This window comes from Canis lupus, chromosome 33, assembly GCF_048164855.1.
Source record: "Canis lupus baileyi chromosome 33, mCanLup2.hap1, whole genome shotgun sequence".
Taxonomy (NCBI): Eukaryota; Metazoa; Chordata; class Mammalia; order Carnivora; family Canidae; genus Canis; species Canis lupus.
Genome location: NC_132870.1, coordinates 28,769,446 through 28,795,277, shown reverse-complemented (window position 1 = coordinate 28,795,277; position 25,832 = coordinate 28,769,446). Strand labels below are relative to the sequence as shown.

General features: G+C 37.8%; 1 protein-coding gene across 19 annotated transcripts in view; it reads right to left on the bottom strand.

Annotated features, from left to right (window-relative positions):
• The window catches only part of LOC140623439 (eukaryotic translation initiation factor 1-like), a 141,252-nt gene that overhangs the window by 64,816 nt on the left and 50,604 nt on the right, over window positions 1–25,832 (bottom strand). For 10 of the 19 annotated variants that reach the window (XR_012023038.1, XR_012023042.1, XR_012023040.1 and 7 more), the window contains exon 4: window positions 9,373–9,460. The exons of 6 other annotated variants lie outside the window; for them this stretch is intronic. The gene's annotated coding sequence lies outside the window, so the exon portion shown is untranslated. Of the gene's footprint in view, window positions 1–718; window positions 830–9,372; window positions 9,461–22,541; window positions 22,751–25,832 lie in introns of those variants that run through there. 3 more of the 19 variants (XR_012023053.1, XR_012023054.1, XR_012023052.1) reach the window with 2 other exon arrangements.

Sequence of the window (25,832 nt, the reverse complement as noted above, 5' to 3'; positions counted from 1 at the left end):
CCACCACCTTCCAAAAAAATATTTAAAATTTTTTGTCATCATAAATTTTAAATAACTCACAGAGACCACAGATAATAATTGATAAAAATACCTCCATGTACACCTAAGATAGTATATATTTAGGCCAATCTCTTAAATCTTCTATAGGCAGAGCACATGATACTGAACGTATAATGATCATATATATTCAGAATTTTAATCCTGAAGCAGAACAGAGCCATGATAATGGAAGAAATACTGCTGTGTTCTCTTTTCTAACAAAAGCAAGAAAAACTGCTACTGGCCTTCAGAAAGATTTTCAACAAGAGAGAATATTCTTTTTCTCTTTGCATTCCAGATAATTGAATTTCTTTTTTCATCTGCCAAAGAATGTCAGTGCTCTGATCCTTCTAAGAAATCTGGGAGTAGTAGCCTGGAATTATTTATGATTTATGCCTACTGCCATAAAGTATTTGAGATCCGTATTCAAAGAATTGATATGACCAATATGCTAGACTCTGCCCTTGACTTTTTGACCAAAGATGTGTGCTTCTTTTACTCTAACTGTAAAACAAAAGACAAAGAGTTATAGAATGACAGAGTTAGAAGGGATCTCTACTACTGGAAGCTGTAGATCATTTGATAGAGAGCCAAGTTCCAGAAAAGTAAAATAACCTGTCTAAGGCCAAAGTGCTCATCAGTACCAGAAGTGAGATAAGAACCAGGTCCCCTGACTCACAGTCTTTCCCATTGGCCCAGGCAGTCTTCCCACTGTGCAGCTTTTAGGAGGATACTGCAATCAGGATGAGACAGACCATTTTGTAAAGTCAGAATACTGGAAAACATGCCCTGAAAGTATAAAATATTAAGCCCAATTTTCCTCTAAACACCAAGTTCTACCCTCTTAGATTAACCCAAGGGGCACCTCAAATGGGTTACAAGCTAGGATCTCAGCTATTATGTGGCCACCTACCATGTATCTCCTTTCCCTGCCAATGTTCCTGGCAAAGCCAGAGATCAAATGGAGTCCAAGAACACCTGCCTCTGAAAGCACCAATGCCCACCAATAGGCTTCCAGATTCTCTCCTGAATGGTGGGGTGGGGATTGGTGGTGGTAGAGTCCAGCTCACATGTTGAGGACCAGGAGATACCAGACCATTAGGCTGGGAGTGGGAAAGCATACAACGAAGGAGGTATAATAGGTTAGCAAACTAAAGAGGGTCTGAAGCATGTACTGGGATATGGAACATGGCTCCATGGGTTCAGAGTACTAGAGAAAAAGAATGCCATGGAATTTTGTTTGTTTCTTTTTCACATGTAGTTTTTTAATGAATCAGGTTCACATTTAGGGCCTGGGGGAGATATGACTTTTTTTCTCTCCTGGCAAATCTCCAGTTAATTTGGGGTTGGGAGGGCCCATATCAAGGGGGCAAAGTACCTTTCTGCCATAGATCCTCCTCTAGTATCTAACGCAGAAGAGACTTTGGCTCTGGAAAAATAGGGCAAATTCTAAGTAAGAGTAGGAAACTACTTATGGGCAGTGGTGTGCTAGTAAAAGTTTAACCATCAGCTCTCTAGAAAAAAAAATGTATACATAAATACATGCATACGCTTAATATAAATTTACTGATAATAAAGAATGGCTATAATATATAAATAAAATATTTATATAGAAATATATAAAATATCAAGGCTCTGTATTAGAAATTCTATATAATCAGTTGGTTTCTCACAGAATGCTTTCCTTGATTTTTATCTTACTATTGTCTCCTTAACTACCTATGGTTACAATGATCAAACAAGTATAAGTACCATGTGAATACTGGTTAATATTTTCATTCATATTAAAAAGTAATAAACAACAAAGACATAAATCAGAACAGTACTTGTTTATTGACGATGTAAGCCACTTCTTTGCTGAATCAACAATAGTTTCCTTTTTTTTAAGATTTTTATTTATTTATTCATGAGAGTCACAGAGAGAGAGGCAGAGACACAGGCAGAGGGAGAAGCAGGCTCCATGCAGGGAGCCCGATGTGGGATTCAATCCTGGGTCTCCAGGATCATGCCCTGAGCCAAAGGCAGACGCTCAACCACTGAGCCACCCAGGCGTCCCCAGATAATAGTTTCTAAATACCAGAAGATACTTCCTTAATTTGGAGGGCTATCCACAATGTAACGAATATAAGCATAAAACACATTTAAATTTATTATCACTAATGTTATTAATATTTTCTCCATCACTTGCTTACATCTAGATAATCGACAAAATGATAAATCAAGCCATGATTTGTAGCCAATTTCTGTAATGTAAATATTCCCATCATGCAGATTTCAAACTATCATGTGATGTCACTGAACGTGGGATCATGAGGAGATAGGAAGGAGCACAGCATTATATAATCTGTCCACCATACAGGTATGATAGATGTAAATAACCTCAGGACCACGGATCATGTTAAAATGTAGTAGAATAACTTAAAAGTGGAAAGTTGGGGGTATTCATTACCTTTGTTTTTAATATAACTCATGCAATTCTAAGTTTATATCGTTTCATTTTTAATAGCAGCTGTATTTAACAAGTGGCTCACAAAATTCCTAAAAACTTAACGATCAGCTCTCATAAGCCGGGACAAACTGGCTCTAGCACTCCACTGAAGGGAAAAGACATTCTTTTGAAAATGAGTATCAGTAAAAAAGATTACTAGTTTATAAGATTCGTGTTCCTATTAAGTTATAAAGCCATTTATTAAGAAACTGAATTTTCAAACCCTTGTCCAGTCAGTAGATTTGGCTTTTCTGGAGCCAAGTGTGTGTGAGGGGGTTGGGGGTGGGGGAGTTGGATTTTCCCACTTCCCCCACAGCCTTTAACCACCCCCATCAACTCTCCCACAGACACCCACTGCACAGAAGGGATTCATTTAACACACCTCAGGAGAGCTTCACCTTGTCCTATCCAAAATAACTCTTTCTGGAGCCAATTTTTTAGTGTAATTTATTCCAAACCTTTGATGGGGAAACTTGTACTCTTGAAGCTGTTCAGATGTGCAGCCAGCGGGGAGCTCCTAGGCCACATTGGCTTCTACAGCTACAGATGCTGTGGCCAACCCCGACGCCCAGGGACACCACGTGGATTTATAACATTCCTTGAGGGATAGCGGATCCATAGCCTCTAAATGAATGCATTATGCCTATCCATGTACATGTTTTTCATCTGTGACAGGTATTTTATGGATTGGAGCCTTCATTTAAATGTTACATAATCCTCCTTTAACAAATAATGTGAATATTCAATATAATTGAAACAAGAAAGACTGCCTTTGTTTCAGCATAACTGGTTCAAAAATAAAAGGACTTGGTACACATTAGAGACTGATCATCAAAAAGATCAGTTCAGTTACATTAGAAGGTATCATGTCTATCAAAGTTTATTCATAATGAAAGAAATACAAATGATATAAGAATTTTTGCCTCCTTATATGGTCATCTCAAACTCTTCAGGCGTAAGAAACTGGTGAAATGCACCATTTGGTCAAATTACTAATTTGGCTTAACTAAAAGCAAAGCCAGGATGAATCAATTAAAAACCTTAAGTTACAAGATGCCTTTTTACAAAACACTTTTTAAAGAAATTAAGTTGCGCTACTCTGTGGGATAAGACATAAGTGAAATTCTTCCACATTATCACATAGAGTTTTTACTTCAACAACTTAAAGTGTATGAGACTGATGTCAACTCAGGAATCTGTAACCTAATCTTAGAGAGTTTGTACCTGTACCATTTAGCACAATGTAGCTAAACACTCAAAAGGAATCTCTAAAGTGAATGAATGAATTAATGTCTTAATGACTGAAGATAATTTATTAGTGTTATTTTTTAAAGTTTCTTCTGTTGCATAGACTAAAAAATATGTTTGTAATTTTTCTTATGGTACTATTTTTAAGTAAACATTTTCTCTATTAATATTATTAAAATGTAGTCCTTTACTAAATTATCATGTTTTGAATTATGAGAGTCTATAATTAAGAAGTTATAATATGCCTCTATTATTTTTTCCTGTCCAGGATCCACCTCCCTTTCTGCCTTTAATAGGACCCTGACTTTCTCCTGGGAAAATCTCCCCTTCTCAGGATACACTGAGGTTGACCTTGACCCCAGTCCACAGATGGGCATATGATCTAAACCTGGTATAGTCAACAGTTAGTATCCAGGGGCTTTTATACACAAATCCCCTATGTACCTGAGACATACTTATGCAAGGATCTAAGTACCTTTAGCACAAGAGGATAAATAGCATGGGTGCTCCTCTGCTTTGTGTACTGCGCATAACTAACAGTGGCATGGTGAACTTTGCTTTTCTATGCAAGGCAGTGTGCTAAGCATTACCAGAGGTACAAAGATAAGTAAGACAGTGTCTACTTTCTAGGAACATAGAGGCCAGCTTGGAGCCAAATGTATCCCACACCAAGTACAGCATGAGTGCTAGAACAGATGGGTAAGCAAAGGGCTCTCTCAGGAGAAGCAAGAACGGATTCAATGTAATTAGTCTTCACTAGAAACAAGCATCTCTGCATAATTTCAAAAATGGCTTGGTTTTTAACAGGTGCTAGGAAAGAAGCCTCACAAGAAAAAGGAAAAATCTATGGAAAGGTGCTGAATAGTGAAAATGTATAAGGGATGCATGAAAGGTTGGATTTGGAGTAAACTAGGATGAAGGGATTATCAGATTGAGGAGAGCTTTGAACGCTTGACAAAGGAGTTGGGCCTAATTCCACAGGCAATCCTGAGGTATTGCGGTTTGGAAATGAATGAGCTACAAAAACCAAGCTAAAGTTTAATAAGAAAACTCAAGCAGCAGTGTGAAGGATTTCAGGAATAGGCGAAAGTATGTTAGCAGGCAGAAAAAGTAGGGAGGACAATAGTTCATCCAGGTAAGGAAATGTTAGAACTCGAATCATGCAAGCACCAGAAGGCACAAACACAGAGAGATTTTAAAGACTTCCGCACATTGACTAAAATAAATACTCCTTGATAAATAATGGATGTGGGAAGTAAAGGGAGGTGCCAGTACTTCTTGATAGAATGACTCGGAAGCAATTAATACTGCTAATCAAGTAGGAAACTCAAGTTGAGGAACACAGCAGGAAACGCAGGCACATTTTGTACTTTGGAGGTGTGAGGTGCTGGTGACATATGTAAGAGGTATTGAAAGGCAATTGCAAATGAAGATATCTAGTCAGGATGAAGATTAGAACTAAAGGTAGAGATTTAGAAACCATGAGATCTAAAGAGAGACTGTAGGATGGTACGTATGGTTGTGTGGGAAAGGAAGAACCACCAGTGACTCACAATAGTAGAGTTTGAAACCAAAAGAATCCAGAATCATTCAAATAAAGGGATGGATAGCTTTAGGAAGGGAGTGATCACCACATAACAGGAGGAAGAGACAGGAGGAAGGTGGAGAAGAGCATTTGCCCATTAAAAGCTTAAGTTTGTTCATTTGACTTTAACGGAAAGCTTGCAATTTTTAAACAATTTTGTTATATATATATATTAGAGTTTTTTCATTCCTAGGACCAGGGCCAATTAATATACTAGTAAAACTAATAGATATTATGGAAAAGTGATTTAAAGAAGAATAGTCATTTCTATTTCCTCAATCCCAAACACTCTCTCAAATGTTATTTTCCTGGTTTTTCTCTCCCCAAATTAGTCTCCCCCCCCAAAAAAAAAGTAACATCAGGAATTCAGGCAATATTTTTTAGGCTTGCACTTTTCAAACGGTTTCCTGTTCTTTTAAATATTTTAATCAACTTCATTTAAAAACCACTAACCTAGGAACTATTAGTCTATAAAACTTCCATTTGAAAAAGTATATAATCACTTCGATAATGATAGATAATTCAAATTTACTTTAGAAGAGAGATTAAGAGCCTTCTGTTTCTTGCTGTGTTCTGGAAGCTCGGTAATGGGAGGGCATCCAGCCTATGGAGAGGAAAATGAGGAATATTCCTTGCTGAAGATGTATTTATTTTGATAGAAGGATACTGCGGGCCAGAAATACTGCTTTCCAACAAAGATTCTCATGGTGGTCTAGACACACTTTCTGGAATGCAAAAACCAGGACTTTATTCTCCTTTCACAAATGTTCATCTAAGTTTAGATGTTTCCAAAATCTTACATTCTCTTTCAAGTCCTTCAGAAAGTCACACAACAAAATGTTTTTCCCTCTCTCTGTGCAGCTGATTTTTAACTGTGAAAACTTTTAGACCAAAAAAAAAAAAAAAAGAGAGAGAGAGAATTATCCAAAATTCAAGGATTGCCATCTATGCTGTAATTTCCCAGAGAAATCTGCAGCAATGAGGGCTTGTGCTCAAATGTTCAGCTGCCACAGTCTTATATGGCTTCTCTGGAAGAAGCCAGAGGCATAAATCCAAGGCAGTCATAGCCTCTTTATGGCTCCAATGGCCAGCCAGAGCTGCTTTTAGATGCCAATGTCCCAATAGCCACAACAAACCAAGCAGAACACTCTATGGAATTCAACCTGGATCTAAACCTGCCCTTGGTAAATAGGAAACCCCATCAGCTGAGCAGGCCCATGGCAAAAGAGACACATATCAAATACAGAGATGTTCAATGCTCCCTCTTTTTCTTCTTCCTCCCTCCCTTTCTTCCTTCCTTCTTTCCTTCCCTCTTTACAACTTTATTAAAGGATAACTGACACAGAATCAACTGCCATATTTAAAGTATTACAATTTGATGAGCTTTGGCATATATATACCCATAAAACCATCACTACAATCAAAAGAACAGACATTTCCATCACCCCTCAAACGTTTCCTTGTGACCCTCTGTAATTCATTTTTCCTTCTATCCCCATGCTCAAAGAATTACTGATCTATTTTCTTTTTTTTTTTTAAGATTTTATTTATTTATTCATGATAGTCACACAGAGAGAGAGAGAGGCAGAGACATAGGCAGAGGGAGAAGCAGGCTCCATGCAGGGAGCCCGACGTGGGATTCGATCCCGGGTCTCCAGGATCGCGCCCTGGGCCAAAGGCAGGCGCCAAACCGCTGCGCCACCCAGGGATCCCCTGATCTATTTTCTATCACTGAAAATGTGTCTGCATCTTAGAATTTATGTAAATGGAATAATGCAGGATTATATGTGTACTCCTTTCTGTCTAGCTTCTTCAGCATAATGATTTTGAGATTCATCATACTGTTCTGTATATCAACATTTTGTCCCTTTTACAGTAGTGTTCCATTACCTGGATATACCACAGTTTAACTATTTACCTACTGATAAGCCCATGGGTTGTTTCCAGTTTCATAAGTGAAGCTGCTATGAACAAATGTATACAAATATTCATGTAGAAATACGCTTTCTTTTGTCTTGTGTAAATGGGGAATAAAATGACTAGGTCATATGGTAGGTAAATATTCTTAAACATTATTGTGGGAAAATTAAGTTACTTAGAAACAGGTTGAGCCTTTCCAGGCTTGTTTTTAATCTTTGTTAGGCAGGTCCACAGTAACATTTAGTGTAGGGCTTGACTTCACAACTAAGGAAAAGCCTTTCTGAGCACCCTGCTGGATGTCCTATGTGTTAAGAGCTCTTTCCACTCTGAGTGGTGGAAAGATGAATTTCTCTTGGTTCTGTGTGAGCTCCAAATATCGTCCTGTTTAAGTCTTCCCACTAATTCCAGGGCCTCAGAATTTTTCTCACATACATACTGACCAGTACTCAGCTAAAGACTTGAAGGTACCCTTTTCACATCTCCACAGCATTTTCTGTCTCTCTCTCCGTGTAGCTTTCTCCTCTCTGGTACTTAGCCCTGAGAATTCTGGACACCTTGACCTCCTCTTTCTCCTCAACTCAGGGAGGACATCACTGCAGCCTGGAAACATTCACCAAGCAGTAAGCTGGGTTAATCATAGGGTTCCCTTCATTTGTTTATCTCTCAGAGATCACTATCTTGTACTGCCTATTTTACCTATTTTAAATATGTATTTATTATTTGAAAAAGAGAAAGAGCATGGAAGGAGAGGGGCAGAGGGAGGAGAGAATCTCAAGCAGACTCCCTGCTGAGCATGGAGCCTGATGTAGGCTTGATTTCATGACCCTGAGATCATGACCTGAGCTGAAATCAAGAGTCAGATTCAGCCAACTAACCACCCAGGCACTACTTTTACTGACTATTTAAAAATAACTAAACACTATTGTTTCACATATTTTTTCCCTTTTTTTAGTTGTCTAACGCAGAAGGGTAAACACAGTCCCTGTTACTCCATCATAGCACATTGTGAAACTGATTCAGGAAATTTAATGTCAGGTTCAAAGAACTTAACTATAAATTCTAAGGATTAATGTTGAACAATTTCTACAAATTTGTCAGTCCAACCCAGAGCCACACAATGTAAGTGTGCTAAGTAGGTTCAGTGTCCCTGACAAAAAAAACCTTATTTTCATTTCCATAAATTAAGATTCAAAGTAATAGTGCGTATTGCTCTATATTTTCGGGTTCTAGCATAATGATTTGATGATATTTTCTCTCTAGTTCTGTGCATGCAAGCATGTGTGTGTGGTGTTCCTATAAACATGCATGAATATATATTTTGTATCCAGCTTTATGACTGGATTTAGACCTAAAATTTATACTTTGTTTAATGCACATAAACAGGAAGTAGCTATTTGTGAATTCATTTGTTAGAATTCTGTTTATAGAAGTAATTTAAAGAATAATGCTTTGTTCACATGAGTGAGAGGCTCCTGTCAGTAGGAAAAAATATGGGGTGAGGTGCCTTAAGGAACACCTTGGAGCTTCACCATACAGTCAGCCGGATTCACTCAAGAGCCCTCTGCATTTCCCATTTGCTAAGATTTAATTTTACTCTCAAAGGAGTAAGCTCTTAACTTGACTGGAGCCTCGCATGAGAATTAGTTGCCCATTCACCTACTCGCACAGCCCCCCTTCCTCCGACTCTGTTCCTAGAGCTGCCTTGGCTGCCTGCCCAGACCCTTGACTTCTTGAATTTGGGCCCATCATGTTTCTCATGCCTGGCTGAACTCAAGGCCATCCACCTTTCCTTGACCTTTGGTATAAACTTTCTAGACTCCTGTCTGCCTGTCCACCTGGCCATTGCTTGGCCTGGTGCCCAGCACATGTTAAAAGCAAAAGGCAAGATTTAGGAATCTACTTGTTTCCTCTGAACACAGAAAGGCAGCCGGCAGTCAAGAGAGATGGATATACTATGTATTTATAAAGTTAAATGAACCAAGGACACAGCTACAATATTAATGCAATTCAGCAAAACACTTTTAATCCAGGCACTGTGCAAAGGTTTAGAATACAAGGTGATTAACACATTAGCCTGATGATGGAGACTCACCTTCTAGTTTGGAAGACTAGCAAGAAAGAGATTGTAATACAGCATGTGACAGAAGCAGTTTCTCCTCGCCTGCTTAATTTTGAACTCTCTAAAAAAAAAAAAAAAAAAAAAAAAAAAAATTTTTGAACTCTCTACTTTTATTTACATATACATTTGGATAATAGACTATATATAATACTACTACATGAAACTGACACCATGTCCTAACTGATTTCCAGTTTATATGTCTGTCTTTCTAAGTTACAAATTCCCTGAGGATAAGGGCCATGTCATTCCTGACACTTGTCACTTCTTGTGACTAACATAAATTTTCCTTGAATTGAAATACATGAAGCTCACATATATAATGGTCTACTATAAAGTAATAAATTAATTATACAAGCAACACATAATAAACTAAAGAACACCTCTTGATAAATAGCAATGATTCCAATTATCTTAAGAAAGTACAGGTGGTTACAATTCACAATTGGAAGTTAATAGGTTAATTAATTGAGTGGTTAAAAGGTAAAATAAATGTATTAAAGTTGTTTATTATTTGTTCACCCTACCCTAAGCTTTATCTTTAATTTATGTGTGTGGTAGGGTTATATCCATATATAAGCACTATGACACTGCCAGTGCCAACATTTGGGTCATTGACAAGATGGCAATTAGACTTCATATTTTCAAATAAGAAAAATTCTATATCTTGCCATTGTTACCATTTCCCAGTCTTTCAGCCACTACCTTCATCTATCACACCTTTACTCTATATGAAATTGCCTGGAAGAAAGACGATAACCCTAGACAGTTTTGTGTCCAGGAAGAGACAGTAAGTGTTTAGCTAGCAGCCAACAAGGGGCAGGAGGAAGGAAGGACAGTCAAGCTGACTTTTGTGGTTAGGGTTCCTGCAAGTGGCAAAAAGCCAAATATATAATAAAGGAAAATTCTGTATACTTCAGTACAGCTGGATTTGGAGGCTCAAACAATGTCATCAGAACTCCACCTCTCTACCTCACAGCCTGCTCTCCTCTGTGTTGGCTTCATTCTCAGCCTTCATCCAGCTCACTGAACAATTCTACCTTTTGTGGAAGCTGAGTGCACTGTCATATTTTTCTAGAAACTTAACATTGTAATTGATAGTGAATAAAGGGTGAATGAAATTGATTAACCACTCTCTGCTTTGATATGCTGCAATGTCAAGCTCATTGACAAAAGTATTAAAATATGATCTAACCAAGGGATGAGCAGAACTTTCAATTTGGACAATTCCTAAACTCAGTGGTAGCTTCAAGTCTCACAAACACATACTATATATATTATACAAAATGACATAATTCTGTGGGTTTGTTGATGGATATGAACTTTAATAAGCAGTATTTATTCAGTTTATCTCTCAAAGACTATGCTGGGATTTATACTCTAGTTCTTAATTACATTTTATGTCCTCAGTTGCCCACTATTTGAGGTAAAACAATATCATTTAGTTTTCATCTTTGTCTTTGTCTGGCCTGGCTTAGCACATGTAATTTGCGAGGTCAGATTGTATTTTATTCAAGTGTTTATCCCCAGCAGAGTGTCTGTCCAAAGTAGGTGGGTAATAAGTATATTTTATTTTATTTATTTATTTTTTTTTTAAAGATTTTATTTATTTATTCATGATAGTCACACAGAGAGAGACAGAGAGGCAGAGACACAGGCAGAGGGAGAAGCAGGCTCCATGCACCGGGAGCCCGATGTGGGATTCGATCCCGGGTCTCCAGGATCACGCCCCGGGCCAAAGGCAGGCGCCAAACCGCTGCGCCACCCAGGGATCCCAGGTAATAAGTATATTTTAAATGAATGGCTTCCATCTTCAACAGTCCGACTATAGTTTCTGGTGTTTTGCTGACTCTGCCAGTCCCTACATTCTTGTTTGTTAATTCATCCATCTAGTGTCATACCTGTATCTCTCAAGATTCTGGATCATGTGCACTCTGTGTGTGTATGTGTGTGTATGCTTTAATTAAGGTATTATAGTACAGCACAATAATCTCAATTGCTCAACTGTACAATTTGATGAATTTTTACCAAGAGAATCAATTTGTGTGACCATTAACCAGCTCAATAAGTAAAGCATTTCTGGGGAGGCTTCCTCCTTATGCCACTTCCAGTGTCCCACCAAAGATAACTACTATTCTGACCTCTATTATTATAGATTATCCTATTTTTGAACTTCATATGAATAAAATCGTACACTATATCAGTTATCTTTCCTATATAACAAACCACCCCAAAACTTAATTGTTTAAAACAACCATTATTTGTTCATAATCCTCTGGGTCGGCAATTTGGCTTGGGCTCAGCTGGGAAGTTCTTCTGCTTTTCTCAGCTGGGGTCACTTATGTGGCTACAGTTATGTGGCAACTCAGTTTGGTGGCTCATGATCTAACAAGGCTCAAATAAATACCTAGTGGTTTTTGCTGTTAATTGGGTGTATGTGTCTAGCAGAACAGACTAGGCATTATCATGTGACATCTGTGTTCTAAGAGGGTAAGTGCTACAAGCCTCTGAGACCCAGGTTGAGGAGTCATACAATGGTACCTCCCCCCCACCTCATATCCCGATGACCAAAGCAAGTCATAACAGCAACTGATATTCAAGGAAGGAACATATAAACTCTGTATCCTGTTAAGAATAGTTGCAAAAATATGTGGCCACTTTTAATTCATCGCATACAGTATGTACTACTTATGTCTGACTTTTTCATTCAATATTATATCTATGAGATTCATACATGATATTATAAATATTATTAATTTGTTCTTTTTTTCTTGTGGGTATTCTATTATATGAAAATACCACAAACTATATATACATTCTACTGGTGATGGGCCTACAGATTGTTTTCAGTTTGGAGCCATTATGAATAAAGCTGCTATGAACATTCCTGTACATATCCTCTAGTGGACACAGGTACTCATATCTACTGAGTATATGCGGAAGAGTAAATGTATTGGGTAACAGGGTATGTGTATGTTTAGCTTTAATTATACAAATATATATTTTTCCAAGTGGTTATTTGGCAAAGGGTTATGATCTAGAAGTTTCATAGTGGCTTGGAAAACTATTTCAATACTATTCCCCATATGTTTTCTTGGGTTTTCAAACAAAACCATGGATTTTTTTTTTCCTCTGTCATGTACTGCTCTTACTCTTTTAATGGTAAAAAAAGATTTCAACATAGCCATTTCTTAATTAATTTGATCTAGACACATTTCCTTGAGCAATCAAAACACCAACCCTCTTTTCTGAATGGTCTAGAGATAAATAACAAATCTAATATGTCTAATGGACAGACTATGCAGCAGCAGAGTCAAATATACGTGATCAGAATCATACCAACACTAAAGTGTGAGAGAAGGGTAAAGGGAGAATAGTAACATTTATTAGAGACCCACTGTGGGACAGTCCCTGTGCTATGTACTCTGCCCATGGACTCTCACTGGGTCCTCACAAAAATATTGGGAGGTAGGTTTGATTATTCCCATATTTAGATGAGTAACTGAGACTCATTATCTACTTAAAGTCACATTTCACCTGCTAAGTAGTAGAATCTAGATCTAGATTTTCATATGCAGTACCTAGCACTGTACCAAATAATTATGAAATAAAGATCTTTAAAGTGAGCAAGATTCATTAATTGCAGCTGAGTGGTGCATTAATTGCACCTCCGTAACTGATCCACTTATCAACACTCAAATACACTGAGGCTCAGGGAAAGCCAAAATGATAGGAGTTGCAAACTTCTCAACATGTTCCCAGAACACACACTAAAAATGTCTCATATAGTTTGTTATGAATTGTTTTTCAAGTCAAATCCCCCCCCCCCCCGCCTCAGGTATTAGAGAGTGAATACCTCTTTCCACATGCCCAAGAGTGAGGACCACCGTGTGGTTGAAGTACTCCACGGTGCCAGGAGAACATACTAGAGCCCACATTCATGTGTTCTGTTTCTTGATGGTATTTTCCCAATTATAAATTCCTCTTTGCCCACACATGATAACCTTTTGAGCTCCCAAATGAAGCTCTTGGTGCCCTGTTAAAGTCCCTGTTTCCACTTTCTCCATTAGCCCCAAACCACTTAGCACCCCCAGATGCTGGACCAGTCTCTCTCCTGTGCATGCCAGACACCCTACAGGCCCTTCTGTCTTTGCTCAACCCTTTCACTGAACACAACACAGCCCATTCAAACATATATATGAGGCACAATTTACAATTAAGAGTATTTAGTCTGGGCTTCCTCCAGTTTTGTCACCATAGGGAAACACTTGGTTCAGCTTTACGTACTATGAAAACCACATACCTCCATACACAACTGACAGTTCTCCCATTTTGCAACACACACACACACACCTCAGTCTCTTCATGGAAGTTCATCAATACCTTTGTCTTTTTTAGTCTGCAAGGCATTTTTTCTTCCCTCAAAGCTACATATTTTCCATAATTACTAGGCCTTTCTTAAGAAAAGAAAAATAAACAAAATCAATAATCTATACATGTTGCAATTGTCTCAGTCTTTCAAGTACTTTCCCAAACTGTGACTCAGCATGGTGCTTTGAAGATTACCCACCCCAGGCTAAATAAAAATGAATGTCCTTCTCTTGATTACTACCTAAAAGAAAAAGAGCCTGAAATCTCCTGAGTTCTTAGAACTTTCACCCCTGGACGACACATGGAAAGTGTCTGCGAAAAGGCAACACTACTTGTTGGAACTTGGGGGCTTTATTGTGAAGGCTGAATGCATAATGAATGATTAAGAGAATAGGCTCCGGAGGTTTGAATCCTAGGCCTGCTATTGGCCAACAGTGTGACCTTGGGAAGATTATTTCACCTTCCAGAAAATAGAAATGATGTTATCTATTTCATATTATTGCTGTGGGAATCCATGAGATAATTCATGAAAAGCGCTTCTTTCAATGCCTACCTAGCATTTAATAAGGTCTTGATAAATGCTGTTCAACAAGCTGTCAGAATCACCATTGCTTCTTCAGCCTGCCTCCCTATCTTTGTCTTCCTTCTTATTCCTGAACTATTGCCCTAACATGGAAATTTCCACCCTCTGTCATTACTTCTCATACTCTATTTCCAATTTGGCTCAACTTCATCCCTCCCCACAACATGAATTCCTACAAACCCACCAGGGTCTTCCACATGCCCTGTGGAACCTCTATCTCGATGTAAACGCACATTTTGTCTTTTTTCCTCAATGCTGGCTTGCCCCTGAAGATACCATTTCTCTAAAAATCCTTTCTAATGGTAACTACTCATTCCATAACCTATCACCTTTGAGATGAGCGTATCCCAATCACAAACTTAGTTCAGTCATCCTAACATCTGCTTACCTCTCAGTTGAAAACCATCCATATATATCACTTTCCTCCATTTTTTTGCTGCCATGTTTCTTAGCTCTTTCATAAATTATACTTGATTTGAATTTTGTTCTTACTCATGTATTTAACAATTATGCTGCATTAATAGGTACATGAAACTGCATCATGCACTTAGGAATATAAAGATAAATAAGACATTATTCAAGTTCTATGAGTTAGCAGTCTGGTGGGAAGGTAGATACATAATAAGAGAACATTATTTATTATGAGTGCTATCAAGGAGATAAGTACTGGTATAACAGAAGCTCACGTCCTGCAGGCACCTCCATGTCCATTATGTCTTCCTCTCCAGGGCCCATACCTTATATAACCTGATCACCTCAACTTTTCTACTTGCCCTCCCTATAAACAGACCCCTCCATTGTATATCTGATTATCTATAATTTGGAATTGCTCAGCTTCAGGATCTTAAACTCTTAAATGCCCCTTATTGATGATAACCTCCAATCCCTACTCTCTGCCCTGCTCTCTGCCCTATGAAACCTGCTCTCTGCCCTCATTTTTCTTCATTTCCCAAAACATTCCCTATTCTTACTATTCATTGATCCCATTTATGCCATTTTAATATCTCTATCTAGTGTCATTTATTCCCTTAGCCCATGTTCTCCAGTCTTACTAAAGCATTCCTAACCTGGGTCTTCAAACAATCCACAGTCACATTTTCTTCTCCCAAGGTTCTAACCATTATTGGAAACGATTAAAAATAAAAATAGAAATAATTCAAAAACCGAATAGTTCCATTAAGTCCAATCCAATCTCAACTGGCAAATTTTCCTATGTAATAGTACTTTCATTCAGTGAAACCCAATTACATTCCCTACAAAGCCAATTCCACATCATTTCCTTTTCTCCAAATCCTCCTACCACATTACCTCAGCCAAAGCCACGGGATAGATCTTTTAACTTGCCCCTTTCCTCTTCAAAATATCTTTAAACTCCCATCCATTTTCTCTTTCTTTCTTCCCAGCACAGAGAACAGAACAGGTTCCTGCTCTCCAAGGCTAACTAACCACTATGCTTGTGACCTTGCTCTTGGCCAGTTCATCTTCTTGGAGCACTTCATATCAGTTGTCATTCACTTGAGTCTTCTCTTTCATCCTCTCCACTGGTCCTTCCCCTTCAGCCTACAAGCAAGCTATAATCTCTCTTCCAATCCTAAAAGAGCATTCCCTTGATATGCTACCCCTTGAGCTATCTTCCATTTTCTTTTCTCTTTTCTTTTCTTCACTGCCAACTTCTTGAAACAAACCTATACTCGTTGATTTCCACTTCCTGGCCACCCACTCATATCTTATGCCTATGCAATCTGCCTTCCAGCCATGGAGCTCTAATAACAGTGCCTTACTTACAGATCACCAAGGAAAATACAAGATACTAGAGAAATCATTTGAAACCAAGGTTAAATAGAATAGAGTTAGGCTTTTTCAGTGAACTTCTCATAAGAATTAAACACCACCCAATTCTCACAATTGTGTGTTGTTGATTTAAAAGGAGGAAAAAAATGTTCTTGATTTTCAGAAAAAGGAAGAAACTTCAGGATGTAAATTACAAATCACATGGGTTCTTTTTCATCTTCCCTGAAGTACTCTTAATTTTTAGAGCATAATGACAGTATATGGTGTTTTATATAACTATCTTGATTTATAATATGTAAATTTTCCATTTTGTGTGAAATGAATCATAGATCTTATGGTTCATACAATCGTCTTTATTTCTAAAAGTAGTTCCCCGATATAGCAATGAATGAATTTAACTAATTCTTTCAGTATTCTGAAGAAAGACAGCAATAAAAATTTGGGGAAAACATACCTAGAATGCAGATATGTCTATAATCTCCGGTCCTAGCTGTCAATGACCATGACGCACACTCTTCTAACCACAGCAGAATAAAATTCAAGATTAATAGTATGTTTTCATGAGTTTTAGGAGTTTTTTACATGTTGCTGGTTTGTCCATGCTTTTGCTATAACTCACTTTTACTGTGATTCTGCTGACAATCTGTTCTAATGCATTCTTGTCTTCCAAAGTGTATCATTACTTCTGCCTTGACATATCCATATTAGTGTCATCAATTAACCCCATACTTGCCAGTTTCACAATATAAATGCTTTATAATTAGAATAATAACATTCAATCATAGTATAAGAATCAACTGAGCCTTCAGAAAACTGAGGGTGTGATCTCTCTGTCTGATCTCTCCAGGTTTCAGACAACAATTTCTATTTCTACCTCATGCCATGCAGGGTGATATCTAAGAGTGTCTAAAGAGTGAGAGTCTTTCTGTCATTTTAGACAAATTTAAAGTGTTAAGTTTTTATTATACTAGAAGAAAGGTAGGAGCAAAGCATGACCTGAAGAGTGTTAAAAATTCTTGGTTCATAGATTTTGTTTCTTAGAGTGTTCCTTTCATAGGTATATTCTAGAGTAACCATCATATCACATCATATCACATAGTTAAGCAGGAAAGAACTGAATTCTGTTTGCAAGTACATAGAAAATGCCAGAGCCAGATAGCCAGGTTGCATGGAGGTTACCCTCTCTCCTGCAAAATTATTATAAAGGGAACAAAGTACAGAGAGCCAAGGCTATCTTTTAGTTTTAATGATCTAAGAATTCAGAGTGGAGAAATAATCATTTTCTTATATTTCACCAAGAGTTTGTTCAGTTAAGAGCGTTAATTCTCTTAACTGTGGAACAGTAATGCACCTTTCCATGGCTATTTCTTGACAAGTGAAGAAGCCTGGGGTAAAATCCTCTATACCATAATTAAGGCTGGAATACATCTTGTCCTTCATCCAAGACTGCTTACTTATACAATGTTATTCACACACCAAAGGGAATTCTAGTTACCATGAAAAACAAGCCACAGGGACACTATAGAAATTTCCCACAATTATTTGTTCCAAAGTAAATACATTTCCTTTGATTTTGACAGAACCATAAAACACAGAAGTGTATTGTGAAGCTCTGTTTAGCTGTGTGTTTACCAATACCCTGGAGGCTTTACTCTTTGAAACACAGCAAGATTACATCATGCTGTTTCATCTCTCATCACTTGGCATGCATGTATGTTATACCTAACAATCAAACATCAGCAGGGAAAAACAATGAACTAATTCATGAATCAGGATTCTGTTTTATATACCACTTGTGGAGGATAATCATGACTTAGCTTAAATAAGACTTAAAGAAGACCTGATTACAGTTCTCAAAGCAGGAAAGTGTTGACCAAGCCTGGGTCCGTGATATAACACATGAAACAATCTACTCATACTTTCTTTGCTAAAGGAGCATATAGACGTTAACTCATGTAACAGGGTATGAACAAACAACAGAACATGCAGAAGACTGCCCTTTCTAAATTTTGTCACCATTCTTCTTGTCCATGATAACAATAACTGTTTTTGCTGAACTTTCTTTTCTCTTCCAATTGAAAAGGCTTTCAAATGCTTGAGCTCCTGTAACTCTTACTCTCCAAAATCAGTCACTTCAGGGGAGTATTTTGTTTTTATTTTAGATGGCAAACTTCAGTTTTTACTCTATCTCTACTTCATTAGATTATGGGTACAGTGGTATTATAAAAGAGTGATAAACGCTCACATACCCCATAAGAAGTCTCACTACTTTATAGTTCTGCGTGTGTGGCTATCCTTTCATTCATTAATTCGCTCAGTAAATATTGAGCATTTAAACTATGCCAGGTGTTGACCTTCCGAGAAACAATACAGAAGGATTTTGTAGTTCTATGGCCTTCTTAATTCTGGTTCATTCACATCCTTTCCCATAGCTACACTTTAGCTTTACATCACCTAGAACTGGGTCACTTAAGACTCCTAAAAGCAAACCACAGCTTTCTATCTATGCCCTTTCCCCACTCCTTTATTTTTTTAAAGCTAGTCTTTGATATTGCTGATACTTTTAGTTTCTCATCACTTGGAGGCCACCAAACATACCTGGATTCAGATACTAGCTCACCTAGATCCATGTTTAGTCATTATGGCAACAGTCTAGCCAGTATCTGCCTTTCTAGTTTCCTTTGTCCTTTCATTGCCTTCACCAAGATAAAACCCAACTCAGTTTAAACCCAGCTGGATTCATGGAAGCATCAGTAGATGGCATGGCTCCAGACAAAGTATTAGCCTTTAGAATCAGCCTGTGGTTTGCATCTGCTTTGGCCAGCTGTCAGCTGTGTGACTTTAATAAAGTTATTAATCTCGACAGACCCCAGTTTCTCCATCCACATCATGGAAATAATAATTACTATATTTCAGGCTTTGCTATGAGGAATAGAGAATGGGCACTTTAATTATATAGCATAGATGCTGGGCATGTAGTAGGCATGAATAAATAGGAACTAGCATTATTTTATCTATTTCTGGTTCAGGTCTGCTAAGCCTTTCTGGAGAAAATTACATATTCATGTTACTGGGCTCCATTATAAATTTATGAGCTCCAATCTTAACTGGGCCCTCAAGGGTTTCTCATCTACTCCATTTCCGTTCTCCATAACAGCTGTTCCAAATCTTTATCACTTTCCTCAAGGGTCCAACCAGCTCCCTGCCTCCCCTGCTCTCAGCAGGTGGCTTAACCTCCCCTTCACTGAGATAACAGGTGCCTATGAGCAAGTCTACTTCTGTCCTGACAACCAATCGGCCATGTCATCACACCTCCTCTCCTGCTTCACTTATATCTCAAAAAAAAGAGGTATCCTATTCACTCAATCACTAAATGACTCAGAAAGTATTTATTGAATGTGTACCAATCTTATGTCAAGCCCTGTGCTGGGTGCCAACTTGTCTTCAAACGCTCTAGCCTCATGGAGGAATCAGGCCCACAAACAAACCAGAACCAAACAACACGATCTATGCTACAACTGATGTGAAGACAGATACTAGCCAAGACTTGCACAGGCAGCTAGGACAGCTTCAGTTAGGAGTCTGCATCTCAGCTGAAAACTGAAGAAGAGTAGCCAGGGCCTTTCAGACAAAAAAAAAAGCAAGACAATGTGCCAATCATGGAGACATGGAAAAGCCAGGTGCTGGCCATGGGTCAAGTACCAAGGGAATGAGTGAGTTAACACTTAAAGTGTAATGGGATAGGAAATTCCATGTATTAAAGGGTAGAAACCAGTCAAATGATTTCTTACTCTTTTAGTCCTTTAAAAAATACTATCTAAACAACATTCAGATAGGACACATACTGCATAGAGCCCTCTGCCTGAAGATAAGACCCTGCAGCTCTGTGGAAAATCCCAGACTTCATTGTGGGGGTAGATGGCAGAGAATTGCTGTGGCCCATAGCACGTCACTAAAGCTTGTCCAGAATGTCTTTCTAGTAAATCATGAAGGTCTCCAAGCTTTCTTTTTATGCTTTCCAAAGAAGAAACTGTCAGCCCACATTATCTATATTCCAACAGGTCCTATGATATTGTGATTTATAATAAATACATATCAAGTCTTCATCCCCATTTCTGGCACAGAGCCCTTGAAACCATTGGAATTTCCTAAGTAATGAGAGCAATAAAACTAGGTGATTTTTGTTATGTTAATTAGATGATTTTTGGAAAGCACCTAAGGAGGAGGGCTGGTTGCCAGGAGAACCAACCAATGTGACTGGGGGGCTGAAACTTTCAGTCCTGCCCTTGACCTCTGGGGAGAAGAGGGGGCGGAGTTTGAATCATTCACCAATGTCAATGATTTAATCAGTCATGCCTATGTAATGAAGCCTCTGTAAAAACTCAAAGGGACAGAGTTTCAAGAGCTTCTGGATTGGTGAAAATAGGGAAACGTGGGGAGGGTGGTGCCCTGGAAGAGCTCATAGAAGCTCTGCACCCTTCTCCACACCTTGCCTTATGAATCTTTTCCATTCAGCTTCTCCTAAGTTATATCCTTTTAAACTGGTAAGCTAGTAAATAAAACGTTTCTCTGAGTTCTGTGAGCCATTCTACCAAGTTAATCAAACCCAAAGAGGGAGTCATGGGAACCTCTGATTCACAGCTAGTCCAACAGAAGCACAGGTAACAGCCTGGGCTTTCTATTGACATCTGAAGTGGAGGGCAGGCTTGTCGAACTGAGCCACTAATCTGTGGAATCTAATGCTATCTCTAGGTAGACAGTGTCAGAATTGAATTGAATTGTAGGACACCCAGCTGGTATCCAAGAATTGCCTGGACGTATGTTCTTCAGTCCTCAAGCACACATGCTGCTGACAACGTCCTTTGTTCTACTTCCATACTTCCTCACAGTTTAGCATTATTATTATTTTGAATTACCTATGAAGGGAACACTATGATCTTTTTCATGGTGAGGGCCTTTCAAGAAAGAAATTGTACCTGAATTTACCTTTGTATACCCAACACCAAGGACAACACTGAGTACACATATACTGCTATGAAATTTGCTTTTTTCCCCATTAATATGTTATGGAAATCATTCCATATCATTGCAAACCTCATTCTTCTTAATAGCTGCATAGTATTCCATTGTAGAGAAGTCCTAAAATTTAATTTCTGTTGGTGAAAACATAGGTTATTTCTAATTTTTCTTTACTACTAATAATGCCATACTGAGTATTTTTATAACTATATCTTTGTGCAGGTGTGTGAATGCATCGGTAGGATAAATTCCTAGAAATGGATCCATTTTAAATGTTTCATAAATATTAACAAACTCTTTTCCAAAAATAAATATTTTTCAGTTCACATTTCCACCAAGAGTTGTTTGAGAGTACTGGCTTCCTCATATCCTCATAAACACTAAATAACTCTATTTTAAAATTGTTGCCAACTGGATATGTGAAAAATATATCACTCTGCCTTTAATCTACATTTCATTGAATATAAAGAGGTCAAGGACCTTTCAACATGTTTAATAGACATTTGTATTTATTCTTTTATAAACTACCTGTTAGTATATGTTGCTTGTTCTTTTTTTGCAATGTTGACTTCTAATTAATTTGCAAGAACTTTTCTAGCTTTTCTAAGTTTTCTTTTACCATATTGGTTGCAAATAGTTTTCAATTCAATGAAGCATTTTCCAGTGTTTAATGGTTATATGTTCTGGGTGGATTTTATCTTTTATTAATATTAAAATAGCCCCTCTGTTCTGTTTAATGTATTTTGTCTTAAATGTTTCCTTTCTCATATATTTCATCCCTGATTTCCTTTTGCATGCATGTACCTGATGTATCTTTTCATGTCTCTTTTTAAAAATAATTCTTTGTCATTTACTTTTAAGTATGTCTCTTATAAATAGAAAATAGTGATCTTGCTTTTTCACCTAATTGGAAAGCCTTTGCTTGTGAGCGTGTGTGTTTGTTGTTGAGTGGTGTGGGGAAGAGAAGGAACTCACATTCATTCTGCCCATTCATATCTTCTTACTACTGATTTACACTTCTTGCTGCCTTCTTAATTTGTACTTCAATTTATTATATCTGCTTTTCACTTCCTTTCTTTATTAGCTTGTGCTTATTTCACTTTAAGAAATATAACTGAACTTCTATTTTTCTAGCAAAGTCAAGAATTATTCAAAATCTATAAACTATCTCCATACAACCATCAAGAGCAGAACTTCAGCAGAATTTTAACTCCTCTCCCCACTTTCACTGAAGTAAACTGAAATTTTAGTTACAGATTGTTTTGCTGTTATAATCTATCTCCTCTGGTATAAAAATCCTTAAAATTTGCATTAAATTTTACAATGACAGTACCTGTTAGGTAATATGAATTTCATACTCACCATTCTATCTTGTATGCCTTGGCTTTCCTTCTTGATTTCTTTATTCTGGTTTATTTTTCATTTGGCTGGAGTACTTCCCTCAGTATTTTTATAAAAGGTATATAGGTAGCATGTTTTCTATGTCTTCTCACATCTTCACAATCAAATGATAATTTGGGTGGATGTGGAATACTGGGGCTATGGTCCTTTTTCCTTAGAATCCATCATCTCTTAGTTTATACTGTTTGCCTATGAAAAGTTGATTTCAATTTGATTATCTTTCTTGGTGAGTAATCTGGGTTTTTTGCCTGGAAGCTTGGATTGAGACTTTTCAAAGCATATGAAGTAAAAAGTTACTCAAAAAAAAAAATTAAGTCTGTTCTAAGGATTTAATGATTTCACAAAAGCAATTTAAGAATAATTTATATTTTACTTTTAAAAGTGGCTAATTTTTACCAAAGGCATAATTAGTTTTTTTTAACTGAGTAGTAAAAGAGCAAATGTGATTATCTCTATGATTAAAAAAATTAGGTTATACCAAATGAATTCTTTTCTAATAGCAAGGGTTTTGAGAAAAGTTTATAAAACTAAGCACTGCAAAATAAGTTTCTCAAAAGCCCAGGAGGTTCTCCGGAATTGGGAGGGAATTCTGGATTCAATCATGTAACATTCATTCAATGGAAGAGAATGTGTCAGGCACTTTATTTACATTATTTTCTTCAGAAGTGGTTCTCAAAGAAGTTAAACACTTAGTCAAGATCCTACCACTGGTAGATAAGTGGTAGAACATGGATTTGAACCCAAGATTCTATGCTCCAGTACATATCCACTTCTCAGCACACCCTATTATGTGGTGTCAACAACGTTCAAGGCAGTTAGTTAGGAGTTGTGAGGGATGCAAAGGTGAATGTCACCAAGTCCCAGTCTTCAGGTTGGGTACATCTAGTTGTTATTTAGCTAGGTAAACCCTACTTAATGAACTTAGTTTTTTTAAAAATAGCACTTTTCTTCTTGTTAATAAAAATTAGGCCACAAATCGGTGATTCAGAAGAAAAAATGTCCTTATCCAGATGCATTTTTATATATTAGCATTTAGGGCAAATTGCCCAGAAATCCAATGCTAATTTACCCCCAGGATCTCAGCCTATAGTTACTGCTGAAATTTTTGGCAAGTAGATTTCCCCAAGGGTAATAATCAAATTAAGAAGTATTCTTAAAGAAAAGGTGTGAGAGTCTTGGGCAACAGTTCAAAGCTTAGTGTTCAAAGGTGGGAGGGGTAATCAGCCAAGTGGTGTTCCAGCATAGAAGAGGTGAGAGGTTGCCTATTTACCTTGCCTAAGCTCCTGCTTAATGGATCAGTGGTGGAGTTTGATGTGCAATGGTGACAGTCTGTACTTTGTACCCAAAATTAAAGTGGACCATGTTTTAACTCCTAACTCCAAAGTTACTATAGCAGATTTGGGGAGTGAACATGTCCAGGGTCAGTCCTGAATGTTCTACAAGTATGAAATAACAGTGTGAGTTCAGCAATCCAGATAAACACCTCCCATACCCCCCACCACTCTCTTAGAATAGACTCTAAATTGATGAATTCTGCCCCATTGAACTGAGAGTCCCCTTAGACCAACCAGAAAATAACAGTAACAATAATAGCTAACTTTATTGATCATTTACATGTGATATGTACTATCCTAAGTGCTTTACCATTCATTAATCCCCACAACAATGCTATAAGCTTATATATCTGTTTTATACATGAGAAAACTGAGGCCTAGTGAGATTAAGTGATTTAATGATGCTTATACAGTACGTAAATGACAGATCCAAGATTAGAACCCGGATAGACTGGCCCTGAGCTTGCATTACCAACCTAGTGGTCACATCTGACCACTAGAGAAGATTTTCTCTATCACTTGGATCAATCTTGCTTAGGCTGAGTGAAAGTTTGGTTGAGGAAACTGACTCACTAGAGGACCAACTCCTACAAAGTTAAGAGCTTTTGCAGATCCCAAAGGGATCTAGAAGAAGGAATGTCAACATTTAAACATCAAGATGGGATGGGGTCAAATCATGGGAGGACAATATTAAGGGGAAGCTACAACTGAATGGGCAGGTCAGTACTCATCCCCAAAACACTCCATAGCAACAAGATTAAGAAATGCCCACTACCTGGTAAACCAAAGAATACTGAACCTGCTCACTGACCTCATCAGAGCTGATTTAAGAATTGAGTATGGTTGAGCCAAATGGAAGCATTATGGGAAAGTAACTGAAAAAAGGGGAGAAGCTAGAAATTAAAATAAACATAAAAGGAACAATTTTCAAGTCCATGTCCAATTACAACTTGAGAAAACATCTACTTATAATTTCCCATTTCGAGTTAAATTTCTTCTGCCAAGATACCTGACCTACTTTAATGTCTCTTTCTTTTATGCTTCACATAAAATACACGGTTAGTACAAATTTGTTCATGGATATCAAGTGTAAGACAGAAGGAAGGAGAGCCCTCAGTGTCATTCCTGTCTCCCAGTGATTGTATTGGAGAATCACTTCCTCTTTGCCAATTAGCACTCTCCAGGATAGGATATCTACTCTAGAAAGCCTGCAGCTGTACTCTCAAGTAGGCACTGGTTAGATATGTTATAGCTGCTCCAGATGGCTTGATAGTAAGATATGGTGTGTGGCAAACCAAGGAATCATCAATCCAGCATAATACAGACAATCTGGCTTTTTTTTTTTCTTAAAAGACCAACAGAGTGTCTCATGCTGACTAAAATTCATCTTCAGCAAAGTAAGACTGAGGAACCTAGAGGTAAGAACACAGGTATCAGCTTTCCTGGCTGGCTTTTTAACTTTATATAGCTGTGAAAAAAAACAAGGTTATTTTAGTTATTTGAATCTCCCCATATTCAGTCAAGGATGTCTCTGGCTGTCAAGAGAAAATGTTGGCAGCAGGAAGGGGAGATTGGGCACCTTTTATTTCCATCAATCCTAGAGGCATTGCTTTTTGCCAAACTGCCCACCCCACATGAAAGGATTCTCTTTCTTCTGGTTTTGATCTAGTTCTCTGGCAAGACAAATGTGATTTTTCTTAGCACTTTTCTTCCTTCAGCCAAGGCACAGACATGGTCTCACTTCTATAATCCTTTAACCTATGCACCAGAGTTGATGGTGAGTCTGCTAGAGTTCCATCTAGACCAGCTGAGGAAACAGGGTGTCACTTCCTGAGGAGGACACAGGTCTAGAGAAAGACATAAGCTCAACGAGATGAAGGTCTGTGTCAGTCTTGAACAACCCTGTGGTTCCAGCACTAACATAATACCTGGCACAT